The sequence below is a fragment of the Antechinus flavipes genome, chromosome 4 (assembly GCF_016432865.1).
Source record: "Antechinus flavipes isolate AdamAnt ecotype Samford, QLD, Australia chromosome 4, AdamAnt_v2, whole genome shotgun sequence".
Lineage (NCBI taxonomy): Eukaryota > Metazoa > Chordata > Mammalia > Dasyuromorphia > Dasyuridae > Antechinus > Antechinus flavipes.
This window is the reverse complement of record NC_067401.1, coordinates 77280119-77296727: the sequence shown is the minus strand read 5'-3', so window position 1 is coordinate 77296727 and position 16609 is coordinate 77280119. Positions and strand designations below refer to the sequence as shown.

Here is a 16609-nt window from a genome sequence, read left to right as displayed (position 1 = left end):
ATTTTATGAAGATCTAGAGACCCTCATATTCAATGTGCCCAAAGAGGACAAGCTTATAATTCTAGGTGACTTTTATGTTAGAGTAGACTCAGACTACCACACATGGCACAGAGCCTTTGGGAGGAATGGAATTGGAAAAAGCAACAGCAATAGTCATTTATAGACTTGTGAAGACTTGTGCATCTCCTGACCTTATTACCAACACTGTCTTCTATTTACCTAAAAGCAATAAAACTACATGGATTCACCCTCACAGCAAACATGGGCACTTAATAGTCTTCGTCATTGTAAGAAGACATAGGATGGGAGAGTGATGAAGGCAATAGGTAGTGCAAAGGGCTGGACTTTTCTTTATTATATTAAACATGGTAGAAATATATGTTAGATCTAATATATGCATACATATTTATACAATTATCTTGATTCACAAGAAAAATCAGATCAAAAAGGAAAAAAATGAGGAAAAAAAAACAAAATGCAGTCAAACAACAACAACAAAAGTTGACCATATCATGTTGTGATCCACAGTCAGTTTCCACTATCCTTTCTCTAGGTGTAATTGGTTCTCTTCATCACAAGACCATTGAAATTGGCCTGAATCACCTCATTGTTGAGAAAAGTCACATCTGTCAGAATTGATCATCATATAATCTTGTTGCTGTGTACAACGATCTCCTAGTTCTGCTCATTTCACTTTACATCAGTTCATGTAAATCTCTCCAGGCCTTTCTAAAATCATCCTGCTAGTCGTTTCTTACAGAACAATAATATTCCACAACATTCATATACTATAACTTATTCAATCATTCTCCAACTAATGGGAATCTATTCAGTTTCCAATTTTTTGCCACTACAAAAAGGGCTTCCACAAACATTTTTGCACATGTGAGTCCCTTTCCTTCCTTTAATATCTTTTTGGGATATAAGCCTAATAGAAGCACTGCTGAATCAAAGAATATGCACAGTTTGATAACTCTTTGGACATAGTTCCAATGCTCTCCAGAATGATTGGATCCATTCACAATTCCACCAACAATGTACTAGTTGGGTGTATCTTCTGCAAGCTAAGTATTCAAAAGCAGTGACCTCAATACAAGAAGACTACCAGAACACTTCATGTAATCAGATTAGAGCACTTCTTTGAGTGACAATAATTCATTGCTAACTTGGAGGGAAAACTGAGCACTTGGTAACAATGGAATAAAAAAGGAATGAGCAGTCTTCAGAGATCTGGTGTCCAACACTGCATTTGCTCATCTGGACTAGAACACTCACAAACATTAAGATGAAGTGAAAAATGAGAACTCTACATTCTCAGCAGGATGGTTTGTCCATCTTTAAGAAAGCAGCATTTAATTCCATCAAAAGTAAAGTGCAAGTGAAACTTGAGATGTTCAGTTCAATAAGGTTCAGAAAGAAGGCAGATGAAATTCAGTGTTATGCTGATAATAGCAATTCAAAGCACTGTTATGATGCCCTGAAGGTTATTTATAGGCCAAAAGTCCATATGTTACATCTCAACCACTCAGTGATAAGGACATGATACTGGAGAGGTTGCCTAACTACTTTCCTAGTGTTCTCAAGAGACTCTCATCAATCAATACAATACATTGATCATATACCTCAGGTTGAAGTTAACTTCTCTCCAGCCAAACTTCCAAATGAAGAAGAGGTTTTGAATACCATTTAGCTTTTCTCGTGAGGTGATATGCTGGTGTGGATTCTATTCAGGTGAGATTTACAGAGCAAGGAGTTCCATATCTCATATAAAAACTGACTTAAATTTTCCTGGTTCTTTGACAAGAAGAGGTTTTCTCTCTAGGCATTCAGGAATGCCTCCATTGCCAATCTCTATAAAAGGAAATTATCTTGTGAGAATTGCAGGCAGTCCTCTTAGTCAATGCTAGCAAGATTCTTTCCTGTGTCTTCCTTAACAGGCCAGTCCTTCACCCAGAAGATGGTCATCTACCCAAGAGGGCTTATGAAAAATCATGGCAAAATTTGGTTGCCTTAAGTTCATCAGTATTACATGTAAGTGCATGATTGTACATATTCTGGGTAAAAGACAGAGTTATGACACTTTCCCAATCACCAGTGGAATGAAGCAGAGCTGTGTGATTATTTCCCATGCTTTTTAGCATGATGTTTTCATCAACATTGTCAGAGGACTTCAACAAGGACAAAAATAGCATCAAGATTCAGCTACCAAACTGATGATGGATTATTTAACAACCCAAGACTAAAGTGGAAGGAGAGTTTTTGGGTGACTTTTTGTTTGCAGATGATTATGCAATTTTTATAGCCTCTGAGTCTGAGATGCAACAAAATATGGATTAATTCTCTGCTGTTTGTGCTAATTTTGGCCTAACAATTAATCAAGAAAATAGAGATTCTCTACAGCGAGCACCACACTATTGATATGTGGAACCATAAGTTACAACAAATGAAGAAATTTTGAATGTTGTGGACAAATTCAATTACCTCGGCAATATACTTTTCAGGAATGGCTAAAAAAATGATGAGGTTGATGTCAGATTGTCAGAGCTAGTTCATTGTTTAGAGGATGTGAAGGAAAATGCAGGAGAGAAGAGGTAGTAAGCTGCCTAACAAGTTGCAGAACTACGTTATGTTGTTGCATACTTGGGAAACCAAGGCAGTGTACCAGCGCCAAGCCAGGATATTGATTTGCTTCCATTTAAATTGTCTTAGGAAGACTTTGAAGATCACCTGGCAGGATAAGGTACCAGACACTGAGAACTCTTCTTGAACTAGACTGTTAAGTATCCAAATTGCCCTGCAGAGAGCTGGCCACATGATAGAATTTGCTTAAAAGACAACTATGAAGAACTCACACAAGTTAAATGCTGTCATGGAGGTTAGAAGTACAAGGATGCTCTCAGTATCTCTCTGGAGAACTGTGGATTTAATTGTGAGACACAGAATTGTCCAGTATGGCATGCCTATATCAAAGAAGGTGCTGTGCCCTCTGAGCAAAGCAGAACTGCAGTAGCTCAAAAGAAACATGAGATGTATTCATTTAAAGACATCTCCACTCCACGTGTTCCTGTGGACTATTTGTGCCCGGCCCGTGTAGAGCCTTCTGAGTTTTTATAGGTCTGATCAGCCATAATCAGACACATTGTTCCTTGATCCCCACATAGTGATATCATGTTGGTACTCTTTGAGAATAAAGAACAAAAATCACTTAATACTTTACAGTTAAATCGCATGCTTGAATATTTTATTTGCCTTTTCTTCTCGGTGCAAGCCATTTAAATTTTCCTTTCCTTAACAAGGGTACTTAATCTTTGTGTGTATGTGTGTGTGATTGAGCCCTTCAGCAGTCTGATGATAACTATCTCCTCAGATAACTTTAATTTTTAATATATTAACAATTTTAATATATTTCAATATAATTTTATGTATTTTTATTTATTTTGGTGGGTAGCTAGATGGCACAGTGGATAGAGGGCTGAGTCAGGAATCAGGAAGACTCATCTTCTTGTGTTCAAATCTGGCTTCAGAGACTTACCTGTCTAATCCAGTCAAGTCACTTATCCCTGTTTTACTTTAGTTCCTCTTTTATAAAATAAACTGAAGAAAGAAATGGCAAACTACTCCAGCATTTTTGCCAAGAAAATCTCAAATGAGGTCATAAAGAATTGGACATGACTGAAATGACTGAACAACAACAATGTGTTTTGTTAAATATTTCCCAATTACATTAACAATTTTAAACATTCGTTTTTAAAAAATTTGAGTTTCAAATTCTCTCCTTCTTTCCTGCCTGACCTCAACATTTTGAGAAGGTAAACATGTTATATCAATTATAAATGTGAAGTTATGCAAAACATATTTCCATATTAGTCATGTTAATATACACACACATACACACACACACCTAAAAAAAGGAAAAAAGTGATAAAATATTATTCATTGCACTCGGTTCTTCATTTTTTCTCTAGAAGTAAATAGCATTTTTCAGAATAGGTTCTTTGGAATTGTATTGGATTATTGTCTTCATCAAAATAGCTAAGACTTTCACAGTTGATCATTGTTACAATATTGCTAATACTGTATACAATGTTATTATTGTATATATTGTTATTCTGGTTCTGCTTACTTCACTTTGCATCATTTCATATAAGACTTAAAGACTTCTTAGATGTCTTTAAGTGCATGAAATAAAATATATAAGATTGCAAAGGAAATCAATTAACTATATTGAAAGTTATAAAAAATATTTAACCAAATTCAGAGATCCTAAGTTGAAAATCACTGAAAAGAGTAAGGATCCCTCATAAAGTCTTATTTTCCAAACTTTTCTGGGTCTCAGTTTCCTTATCTGTAAAATGAAGAGAGTACACTACATTCACAGTGGTACCAATCTCAGATATATAACATTCCTTGATGTGGCATATCTTAGAAAATCACAAGTTAATATTTTCTGTGTTGCATTTTTTAAATTATTTCTATGACCTAGATATAAAGAGAGATTTTTAAAACAAAATGTGAAGAATATGTAACATATTGTTTATCAGAGTTATGATTAGAAATATCAGATTTATGACTTAGAAAGATCATACTTATGGCTTAGAAAAACATGTATAGACTAACACTAAATAATGAGTAAAATAAGCAGAACCAAGAGAATGTTGTATACAGTAACTGCAATATTGTTTTAAGAAAAACTTTGAGCAAGTAAGTAATTTTGACCACCATAAGGAAGATTCTATTGGAATCTGGAGAAAAAACTGATAAACAGATGTATACATAGAATGATTTTACATATGTATGTTTATACACACACATCCTTATTTGTATCTAATGTTAGCCATCTCTAAGGCATGGAGAGGAGGTAATAGGGGAGGAAGAAAAACAAGAAAAAAAAGAAATTCATATGATAACTTTTTTGCAGTTTTTTTTATTATTCTAGCTTTTTATTTACAAGATATATTCATGGGCAATTTTTCAGCATTGACAGTTGTAAAACCATTTGTTCCAACTTTTCCCCTCCTTCCCTCTACCCCCTCCCCCAGATGGCAGGTAGAGCAACACAAGTTAAATATGTTAAAGTATATATTAAATTCAATATATGTATATATGTCCATACAGTTATTTTGCTGCACAAGAAGAATCGGACTTTGAAATAATGTAAAATTAACCTGAGAAGGAAATAAAAAATGCAGGTGGACAAAAACAGAGGTATTGGAAATGCTTTGTAGTGGTTCATATTCATTTCCCAGAGTTCTTTCGCTGGGTGTAGCTGGTTCTATTCATTATTGAACAAATGAAACTGATTTGGTTCATGTCATTGTTGAAGAGGGCCACATCCATCAGAATTGATCATCATATAGTATTGTTGTTGAATATATATATATATATAAAATGATCTCTTGGTCCTGCTCATTTCACTCAGCATCAGTTCATGTAAGTCTCTCCAGGCCTTTCTGAAATTCTCCTGTTGGTCATTTCTTACAGAATAATAATATTCCGTAATATTCATAGACCACAATTTATTCAGCCATTCTCTAATTGATAGTCATCCACTCAATTTCCAGTTTCTAGCCACTACAAAGAGGGCTGCCAATGATAACTTTTTTATATGTTTAAAAGGAATAGCAAGTCACATATAATAGATTTGTAGTTTCATGTGCAATCTTATTTTTTTCTTATGTGTTCCTTGTTTTAGTCCATAAATTAAAAAAAAAAGAAAAGAAATTTGTTAAACATTTCCCAATTACATTTTAGTCTGATTCCTGACCATTCCTAAGTTTCAAAGGCTACTTGAGCTACAATCCAAGAGTCTGACACCTCTTGACCAGAATTCCAAAGTGCCTTCCATCTCCAAATCTTTGTTTTTCTCTGAAAGCTATTTTCTGAATCCCCTCCAAATGTAGGTTATATCTCTGATAGAATCATAGAAATTCAGGACTTTATATTTGGAAAGGACCTCTTCTTTTGTTAAGAAAGGAATAGGGGAAACAGAAACCAGGGAAAATAAAGTTATTTGTTCAATGGAACAACAGTAAAGTTGAGAAGAATAATAACTCATAATTGTATAGCACTTAAAGGTTAGTTAAAGGTCCTTGCAACATTTCTGTGAAGCAGGTATTTATATATCATTGAGTCATCGATGTCCAAACTGGAAGGGATTTTAGAGACAATATACTTCAGTGCCCTAGTTTTGTAGACAAGTAAAACCAAAGTCATACAGATGGTAAGTAATGACTGGGGATTCAAACCAAGATTCACTGACTACAAATCCACAGTAGTATCAATATTATTCCCATTTTATAGAGGAGGAAAATACAGTATATAGAAGTTAAGGAGCTTGTTCAGAATCATCTAGCTAGTAAGTGTTGGAGAAAGGTTTTTAATACAGGTCTCTCCTTTTTTGGTCTAATGCGCCATCCATTAAGTTACATTGTCTTCTCGCGGTGTAAAAGAAGGATGGCTTCAGGGTTCCCATTTATTTAATTGTTTATGAATCCCATTGTTCAGCTTATTTTAAGGGGGGAAAGATTTGCAGTAATAATGTATGATTCAACCTCAGTTCATAGTCATTCTTTAAATCTTAAAATTAAATCTTACTTACTTGCAGAATCTATATTATAGGCTAGCTCTCCTCCCCCACCTGTGATATGTCCTATATTTGTTTTCTCTGATTTTCTGTTTATTTTTCATAATTCTACAATTTATCAAAGTCATTTTGAATTTAGATTATATTAAGGAAAGATAATAAATGATGATTTTTCATTTACATTATTTATTGTACTGTATTGTGTGTATGTATATAATATAGGGATTATAGTTTCCATAGCAGAAAGTAGCCAAGTATTTTTTATTTAACTTAAATTCCTTACAGACTCTGCCAAAACTGTTCACTATCCTATTTCCTGTGGGTCAACTACAAAGCTAAGGTTTCCAATAATGGAGGCATCGAGCCCTGGGTACACAAGTCCTAGCAGATACGCTTCCTAGTTATATGACATACACACATTCTCTCTCTTCTCTCTCTTTCTCTCCCTCTCCTCTCTCTCTCTCTCTCTCTCTCTCTCTCTCTCTCTCTCTCTCTCTCTCTCTCTCTCTCTCTCTCTCTCTCTCTCTCTCTCTCTCTCCCCCTGCCTTGCTCAGGGTCACACAACTAGTAAGTGTTTACATAAGTACCCAAAGATAATACCTGCCAACAACATAATTAGGAATTCTTCAGTCCACAACTAATTCATTGAAGGAGGGGGTGAGGGTTCATTGTAAAACATAGTCCATCCCATGTGAAATAATGCCAGGAAAGAGAGCAATCCATCCCCAGAGGGTCAAAGTTGTGCCCTGTAGCCAGGGCTGACATCCCTCAACCACTAAGAAAAGGTGGAGTTTGAGGAAAACCATTGGCAAGAGGAAAGGGGCTGCAATGAGATAAACTGGATCTGAGAGAAAGATACAATCATGACATGACATAGAGGAGGACAGTGAGAGAGTGCAGGGCTGTGCAGGGCTGTGGAGGGCCTTGACTGAGACCAAAAGATTCAATGAATAGAGAGAAAAATGGACCCACCCTATGTCAGCAAGCAATAATCAAAGCTCCAGTCACTTCTAATCAGTTACTCTGGATACCTGCATTATTTGCCTCATATCATTCTTGTATGGAAATTTTTTTGTAATGTTAAAAGACTTTGCAATAGTTGTGGCAAAGAAAAGACTAAAATTCAGCCTGGGGGTCAATTCAATGGTTTTTTTTTATTCTTCAATGTTGATTGGTTTGTATGTTACAATTTACTTCCTACTGCAACAAAGCAACAATAAGGATCTGTAAAATAAGTGGAGAGAATAACTTTTATTAGAAAAAGGCTTGCTTGTTAAAGTATCCAGGTGGCTCCAATATAAAAAAACAAGGAAAATAAGTTTTATGTGGAATGTTTTATAAAGAGAATTCAAGTTTACTATTTAAAAGCCAAAAGATCCACCTGTCTGGGATCTGAAAAACAGTAAATGTCAAAAGGGACAAGCAAAGGTCCCTGAAATAGATTGCAGTTTTCTTATAATCCTTGCTCCTTTTTTGTAAAACAACACTGAAATGTCCTTTTTAGCCAGATGATCCTGAATGTATCTGGTCTTTGCCCTGGTTTCTAGAGTATAATTTCAGAGTCTGGAGAGGTGATCTGTCTTCCTGGTTCATTCCCATCATTTAGCAACAAATGGTCTTTGAAAGGATGGTTGCATGGCAGGTATTGCCGTCATGCCAATAAAAAGTGAAAGAGAGTCTACTACATAAATTGTGTATGGAGTTGGGGTTCATTGAAGGATATACCAGAGCAACTTGGTTTCCGAAATGGTAGAGAAAGTTTCTAAAAATGAAATTGCTTTTCAGGCCTATAATGACTTAAATTCACTTATTTATGAATGGTAGGAGCAATAGATCCTCACTATCTTGGGTCTTTAGCCACAAGGTAGCTTTAACAAAATGTAAAGTGGAGGCTAAATTACTCTTGGAAAAGGCTTCAGCTATGGTATAGTTTATTAGGAAAGTTATTTCTAATCTAGCCTTGAAAGTTTGGTGAGCTTAATTGGTCAAGATGCATGCAAAGCAGTGAGTTATGGAAAAGTCTTTTTAGAATTCATAATCACTCTTTAGGACATCTTAAACTTAACATAACTTCAATATCTTTGGCAGCTTTAGACACAGGAAGCTGACAATCTGAAAGGAAGACCTATAACAGGACAGTTTCTCACGATTAGTCAAAGGATGACCCAAATTTAGTAATCTTGACAGATAGTTGTTATTTCATAGGGTAAACAGCCAGCATAGTGTAGGTACTAATAATTGTGCTTAGGATGACCATGGATTAGATTAAAGTATGTTTGTTTATTTGTGAAAGCTGAAAAGAGGAAAACAACTATTAAGATTTTAATAGACCAGTTAAGAAGACCAGTTGTGATCCGCTTCAGAGGAAGTTATTAACTCACATATGAGCAGGAGGGTCTATACTACTTAACGAAATGTTTTTTTCTACCAAGAAAGGAAATCTCGCCAAAATGAGGATAAGGGAGGCAGGGAGGAGAATAAGAACCACAATTTAACAGTACAACAAAAAACAAATGGATCCAATCTCATGCAGGAGCTTGATTATTTACTTATCCTTAATGTGCAGATAAAATCCATGTATTGGTAATTCCTTGGGATCCATGTCAGGCAGATCACAGCAGTCACATAAAGACCAATCCAAGGTTATCTAGACAATACAGAATCTGAAATCAATGATCTCTTTTTGGAAATTAAACAGGATTGTACCTGGTTAGAACTTGGGGGAATAACTGCCTAGTGGGTACAGCATTTTTAAGAAGCAGTAGAACATAGGTTTTAGAATCAAGAAACCTAGTTTTAAATCTCAGATCTAGTATTTATCACCTATGAAAACAATCTCTCTAGTCATCAATTTCTTCATCTATAAAATAAGGAATTGTGCTAGGTGATGCTCCCCAAATCACTTTTGCTCTAATTGCTACAATTCCAAAATGTTTTTTGTTTTGTTTGTTATTAGAATGGCTTGGATAGAAAGAAAATAAGTCCACAGAAAGAAGCATATTCTTGGCTTTCAGTCTTAGATATCATGCATAGGAGAAACACTTGCTCCAATCTTTCATGAACTCAAACAGCTGTTCAAAACGCCCTTGAAAATCACCATGCCTTACAAAAGATCGTTTGTCCTTCATTTTTCACATTAGATAGGTTACTGAATGTTCTTTTTGCCTTGGTGCACCTGCACAATTTATTCCACTGACAAAACAATAATGTCAGAAATTAAGTTAAACCGTTTGGAAATCAGTGGTTTACTTTTATAAATTTTCTCTTTTTCTTTATCCAAGATCTTGATCCTTTATTCCAGAAAGCATAGTTAATTACTTATTTTTACTTGGGAAGCACATTTCCCTTCATGGCCCATTGAAGTATTAAACAAATGATTATCATCAGAGTGAATTTTTCTCTGAGACTGAGGTATCAAAAAAAGTCAGGTGCTGGTGAAGTGCTTTAAGTTGCAGGTGCAGTTAGTGGTAACAGGAGAAAGGACCACATGGAGATCTTAAATAATTGGATTCTAGTGTCTATTTTGCTACTGACTAGCTGTGAGAGTTTAGGCAATTCATTCTACTTGTCTGAGCCTATTTCCTCATCTCCAAAGTGTATATCTGGAAACAAAATATTATATACATATTAAAAAGACATTATTGTAAAGAGATATCATCATCTTTAATATCATCTCTCAGACACACTACTTATTGGACATCTGGAGAGCTGGCCTTTAGGTTGAATAATGTTCAGCCCTTCACAGGCTGGTTTTTTTGTTTGTTTTTTTTTTTTGGCTGAGGCAACTGGGGTTAAGTGACTTGCCCGAGGTCACACAGCTAGGAAGTGTTGAGTGTCTGAGACCACATTTGAACTCAGGTCCTCCTGACTTCAGGGCTGGTGCTCTATCATACAGGCTGTTTTTAAAGCAAGGTCACCACACTAGATCCTATAAGATTATTTAAACAATATAGAATCAGAAGTCAGTAATCTTTTTTTTTAAATTAAACAGGATTAAACTTGGTTAGGACTTGGAGGGATAACTTCCTATTGGGCATCACTGCCAGAATTTCATTTTGAGAAAATTGGATTTTTATATATCCTGAGTTTTTCTTCAGCCTTAGATGTGACATTTTGACTGATAACATCTCTGCTGAAGCTCCTGGCCATGTAAAGTCCCTGCTCCCATAAGCTGGGAATTCTACAGTGTTCTTTACTTGGAATGTGCATATGAAATAGATTCTACCAGGAGGAAAATTTTAAACTCCATGGGAGAAGACCATAAGAAATATAACAGGGAGCTAAATCATTCCCAGACCACTTGAGATAGCATTTCCCCATGTGAAGAGACTGAAACTCTCCTTCTAGGATAGTGGAAGTACTCATGGCCATTCTATAAATGATTCTGCTTGGCTAACTACATATTGAATCTCTCTGATTGAGTCTGGAGGCATTCAAAAAGACCTGTTGGCTTCATTTACTTCCTTCTTGGTGTTCTTCATTTCATTATCTTATGACATAACTTGGTGGTCTGATATGTCTCATGACATAAAGGAAAAGGCCCAAGAATGAGACTTGGATCCTTGGATTTTAAATCTAGGTACAAAGCATAGTCTCCAGCCTTGAGAGTTTAAAAGACTGGGGAAGCAAGCCATGGAAATATAGTCCAGATTCTGTAACCAACCCAGCATCAATGCTCCAAGGAGTAAGGAGTGATCTTTATTAATGATATTCAGGACTCCAGTCCAGTGGAAAGATATGGCAGTCATGCTATATATGGGCAAGAACATGGTGGGAGCTGAGACACATTAAGCTAAATTTTTACCTTAATCTCCCCAATCAGAGAATAAGATGGTATGGGAAGAGTGGGAATTATGCCCCTGAGGTGTTAGGGGAAATGTTTGTATGTTTGGTCTTACTATATCTTTGGACTTAACATCCATTTGTAAAAGTTGACCAGTATTAGATGATTAAATAAATCCAGAGTGTTAGTCAGTGTCCCTCCTAATAGACGGGGGTCACACAGCCAGGGGGTGTTTAAGCCAATGGCAGAGAAAAATTAGTCCCAAACTCTTAGAATTACCTGAGAACCTTGAGAGGGATGTCTAGCCTTCCCAACCCTGACAGAGTAGAGCCAGAGCATATGCATAATTCTAAAAAACATTGCTGCTACATATTTGAAAGATTTCCTTTCACTGAAGATTAGCCATCCTTTTGCTGAAGTTCAAATATGGACTCAGTTGAAACATGATGCTTGACATGTCTTCCCAAAGAGATTTAGAAGTATCCTGAAACTCATTTTTTCTCATGCCTTCCTCTCTCTCATCTTCTCCTTTCCTCCTTCTTCCTGCCCCTCCTCCTACCAAAAAAGATCTTTTGGAATAGAAATCACTTCCTGGCTATTATTCCTGCTTTTCCCTCCTAAACTTACAATTGAAATATTTGCTTTTTAATTCAAGAACATAAATTGGGGTTTGGATGATTTTTCTTCCCTTTGATTGTGGAAGTTGGTACAGCCATCTGTTCCAAACAATTCACATATTTTTAAGAAAGTCATTTCTTCACCACTTTTTATAATATCTGAGCAAGGGAAAGTAAAGTAATTTGGGGGGCTTATTTCTTGAACTTATTGTGAGATTGTTTTATTGCTGCAAAGGGGTTTCCTTCTGACAGGACCTAAGCTTCTAGGAAAGGCATCAATAAGGGAAGCTGGGGAAAGTAGCAAAAGTGGTGTTTTGCTTCAGTCACATCCCTTGGGGATGTTCCTGGTTTTGAAGAAGATTCATTTCTCCTTGTAATGCAACTCTAATTTTCTTTCCCCATTTTCTTACATGGCCGGTTTCCATTAGTGCCCACAGCAATATCCTGAGAAACAATGCCTGAGAGAGTCAGCCTGGCAATTCACTACTCTTATACATGCTGTAGCCACAGGTCCTGAAGGTTCAGAAAAGTAAGTTCTTCCCTGTCAAATGATTCAATATCAGAAACTGATGTAATTATAATAGTGGAAATGGCTTTTAAGAAGAAGCATTACCATCTGCTTTGCCATGGCACCCTAAGGACCACTGGACCATGTCATTGGATTTGCAATCAAAACTTTCCATATGTGTTGGCTCCCCCCTAAGAGTGAGGCTGGCTTACTTCTCTATTTGCATCCCCAGAACATAATAAGTACTTAATAAAGTCACTCATTGGTCTGCCTTTTCCCATTTACATCACCAACTCATCATTATTCCATTACATTCACACACAATTTGTTCATCCACTCTCTAGTTAATGAGATCCATGGTTCTTTGAAACATCAACATTTCCTCGAAGTGCTGAGAGTTGTACAGATGACCAGGTGTGCTATGTTATTGCCAATTCCAGACAGAGTCACTCAGTGATCACAGCCATGAAGTTAAAGGGACAAAAATATCTAAGAAGCTGAGCTCATTTTTCCCATCAGAGGGCCTGTTTTATTCTCTCAGACCATCTGACCATTTAAAGATGGTTTGGAGAGAGGCAACAGGGCTTAGGTGATGAGAATCAGCTTCAGTGTAAAAAAGCAAAAAACAACCGAGTTCAAGTCCCATCAGTCACATAGTAGCTTATGATCCTGCACAAGCCCCTTAACCTCTCATTATAACAGTAAACACTGCTTATTATAAATAAGATGTAAATAACATGTTAATCTGCTTTCATGGGGGTAATAGATGATCAAGATAAATAAAGCTAGAGAAACAAAGAGCCTGGATGAATTCAAGTCACCTCATCCAAATGGCACATACTCTTTGCTGGAAAAAAACTAGAAGATGTGATTTCTGGGTAATTGTTAGTAATATTTGAAAGATAATGAGAAATGAAAGAAGTAATACAAGGTTATAAAAGGTCAAATGTCTTGATTTTTAAGAAAAGAGAACTTTATATGTCAATTTCATGAGTCATTAAATTTGACTCCAATTCTAAGGACCATTTTCTAGAATGGATCTTTAAAGGAATGATTGCCAAACATCTGGACAGGGAATTATTAATTACAAAGAGTAAGCATGATTTCACTGAGACTAACCTCATTTCCTTTTTGATAGGATGACTAAACTAGTAGATGAGGGTAAAGATGGATTTTATCCAAATTTTAGCAAAGTTCTTTTTTAATATTATTTTTCAACTAGTAAGTATTCATTTTCTCTTCTCCTCCTAATTTAAAATGAAAATAAAACACTTGTAACAAATAGGCATAATAAAACAAAATAAATCCCCACATTTTCCAAGCCCAAAATGTGTGTCATATTCTACATCTTAAGTCCAGAATATTTCATCCTAAGTCCTCTGGAATCCTGGTTGGTCATTCTGCCCATTAGAGTTCCTAAGTCTTTCAAATTTATTTGTCTTTATAATGTTGTTGGTATTATATAATTTTTCCTGGTTCTACTCACTTCCTCCAAGTATTTCCAATTCCTTATAACACAATAGTATTTCATTGTATTAATATGTCATAAATTGTTCAGCCATTCCCTAACTAATAGATTCCTCCTTAGGTTCCAATTCTTTCCCACTACAAAAAGTTGCTATAAATATTTCTGTACATCTGAATTGTTTTCTTCTTTGATATTTTTGGAAGACTTGGTCATGATATCAGAGATTAAAGAATATGTGCAATTCAATGTCTTTGGGGGCAGCATAGCTTTTAATGAAGCCCTTCATACTGTTCTTGTGGAGAAGATTGAGAGCTATTAGATGGTAATATAATCAGATGGGTCAGGTCTGATTGTATGAATGTACTTAAAGAATTTCAGTGGAACAGTCCAGGGATCTGTGCTTGGTCCTATTATTTACCGTTATTATCAATTACTTGGCTAGAGACATAGATGACAAATTCACCAAATTTTCCAGTGACACAGAGTACGCTAGATTACAGAATAAAGATCAAAAATAATCTAATGTTAAATGCCACCAATCCATGACCCGTTTTTGTACAGCTAAGATAATAATAATTTAATTTTTAAAAAATACAATAAAACTTCATTTACAATTGTAAAAACTCATTCTTAGCTCATATGGCATATAAAGCAGTGAACAGGATTTGTCGCACATGGATAATTTGTTGATCCCTGTGCTACAGCATTTGAACTGATCTAATAAGATAAAATTCCATAGGGATAAATGATAAGTTTTATATTTGTGTACAAATTGAGATGAAGGAAACAGAGAAAGACAATAGATTTATGACAAGGAAAGTTTATGATCAAACAAAAGACAGAGAGGAACATGGAAAGTATAATGGATAATTTTGATTACATGAAATTTAAAAAGTTTTGGACAAATAAAACCAATGCAGTAAAAATCAGAAGGAAATCAGGAAATAGGGGGAAAAAATTTGCAGCAAGTTTCTCAGTCAAAGGCTTCATTTTTTTAATATAAAGAAAACTTAGGCAAATTTATAAAAAAAAACCATTCCTGAATTGATAAATGGTCAAAGGATATGAACAAGTAGTTTTCAGACAAAGCTATCAATAGTCATATGAGAAAAATGCTCTAAATCATTAATCAGAGAAATAGAAATTAAAACAACTCTGAATTACTACCTCAAATCTATCAAAATTGCTAATATGATGGAAAAGGAAAAGGAAAAATTATGGAGGAGATGTGGAAAAACTGGGAAACTTGTATTATTGGTGGAGTTATGAACTCATCCATTCTGGAGAATAATGTAGAACTCTGCCCAAAGGCTATAAAACTATGTATACCCTTTGACCCAGCAATGTCACTACTGGGTTTGAACCACACACATACATAAGGAAAAGGAAAAAGATCCATATGTACCAAGATGTTCATAGCAAGTCTTTTTTGTGGTAACAAAGAATTGAAAATTGAGGGGATACCCAACAATTGGGGAATAGTTGAAAAAGTTGTATTACATAAATGTGGCAGAATAATATTATGCTATAAAAAATGGTGAGGGGGATAGTTTCAGAAAACCTTGGGAAAACCTGTATGAATTGATGCAGAATGAAGTAAGCAGAATGAGGAGATCATTGTACATAAAAACAGTAATATTGTGATGATTATTAACTGAAAGATTTGGCTACTCTGAGAAATACTGTGCTCCAAGATAATTTTTAAAAACTTACAATGAAAAAAATTGCTATCCACCTTCAGAGAGAGAACTATTGAACTCTAAATACAAATTGAAGTAGTATTTTTTTCCATTTTTTAGCTTTTTTGCAACATAGCTAATATGGAAATATTTTTTTCATAATTTCACATGTATAATTGATATCACATATCCTGCCATCTCAGTAGATGAGAGAGGGGTGGGAGGGAAGGAAATAATTTGTAACTCAAACTTCTCTTTAAAAGAATGTTAAATAAATAATATTTTTAAATATGCTTAGGAGACCACATAAAGTCTAAAGGTTTTGAATGGTATATGAAAAGTAGGATTTTTTTTCTTTTATTAATCTGTGTGTTCTTAATACATTGCCTTTCTGTGATCTAAGGTTTTTTTCTTTTTAAGTCTTATTAATGATTTAATTTTCACATTTCTGAAGATATTCTTCTTTAAGGAAGCCTCCCTCTCCACTAGGTCATGATGGAATAAATACTTATAAATTCTTACTCTTGGTTTACTTTTTTTTTTTTTTTTTTTTGCTGAGGCAATTGGGATTAAGTGACTTGCCCAGGGTGATACAACTAGGAAATGGTAAGTGTCTGAGATCAGAATTCAGGTCCTCCTGACTTGAGAACTAGTTGGTTCACTTTTTAAAGATCCCCTGCAGACCCTTCTGTTGGGAAAACATTTCTTTATGGTGAACATGTTACAATGAGTTACAATTTATTTTATACTTATAAACTTTAAATAGCTATTACTCCTGCTAATCTTGTGATGTTTTGCAAACTGCTCAGATCTTCTTAAAAAACTTTTCTTAGATTAGTGTTCTATTTTTCATATACAGGTAGCAGTGCCAGTATGACAATGACTTGGTAGAACATATCACAAAAGTAGCATCTCAATGCTTGAGGGGCTGGACATAAGAGGGTTGCATTTAAAGGGTGAAGAATTAGTTT

General features: G+C 35.2%; 1 protein-coding gene across 2 annotated transcripts in view; it reads left to right on the top strand.

Annotated features, from left to right (window-relative positions):
* Positions 1–16609, top strand: part of TLR5 (toll like receptor 5) — a 67952-nt gene that overhangs the window by 45270 nt on the left and 6073 nt on the right. The gene's annotated exons all lie outside the window — the stretch shown is intronic.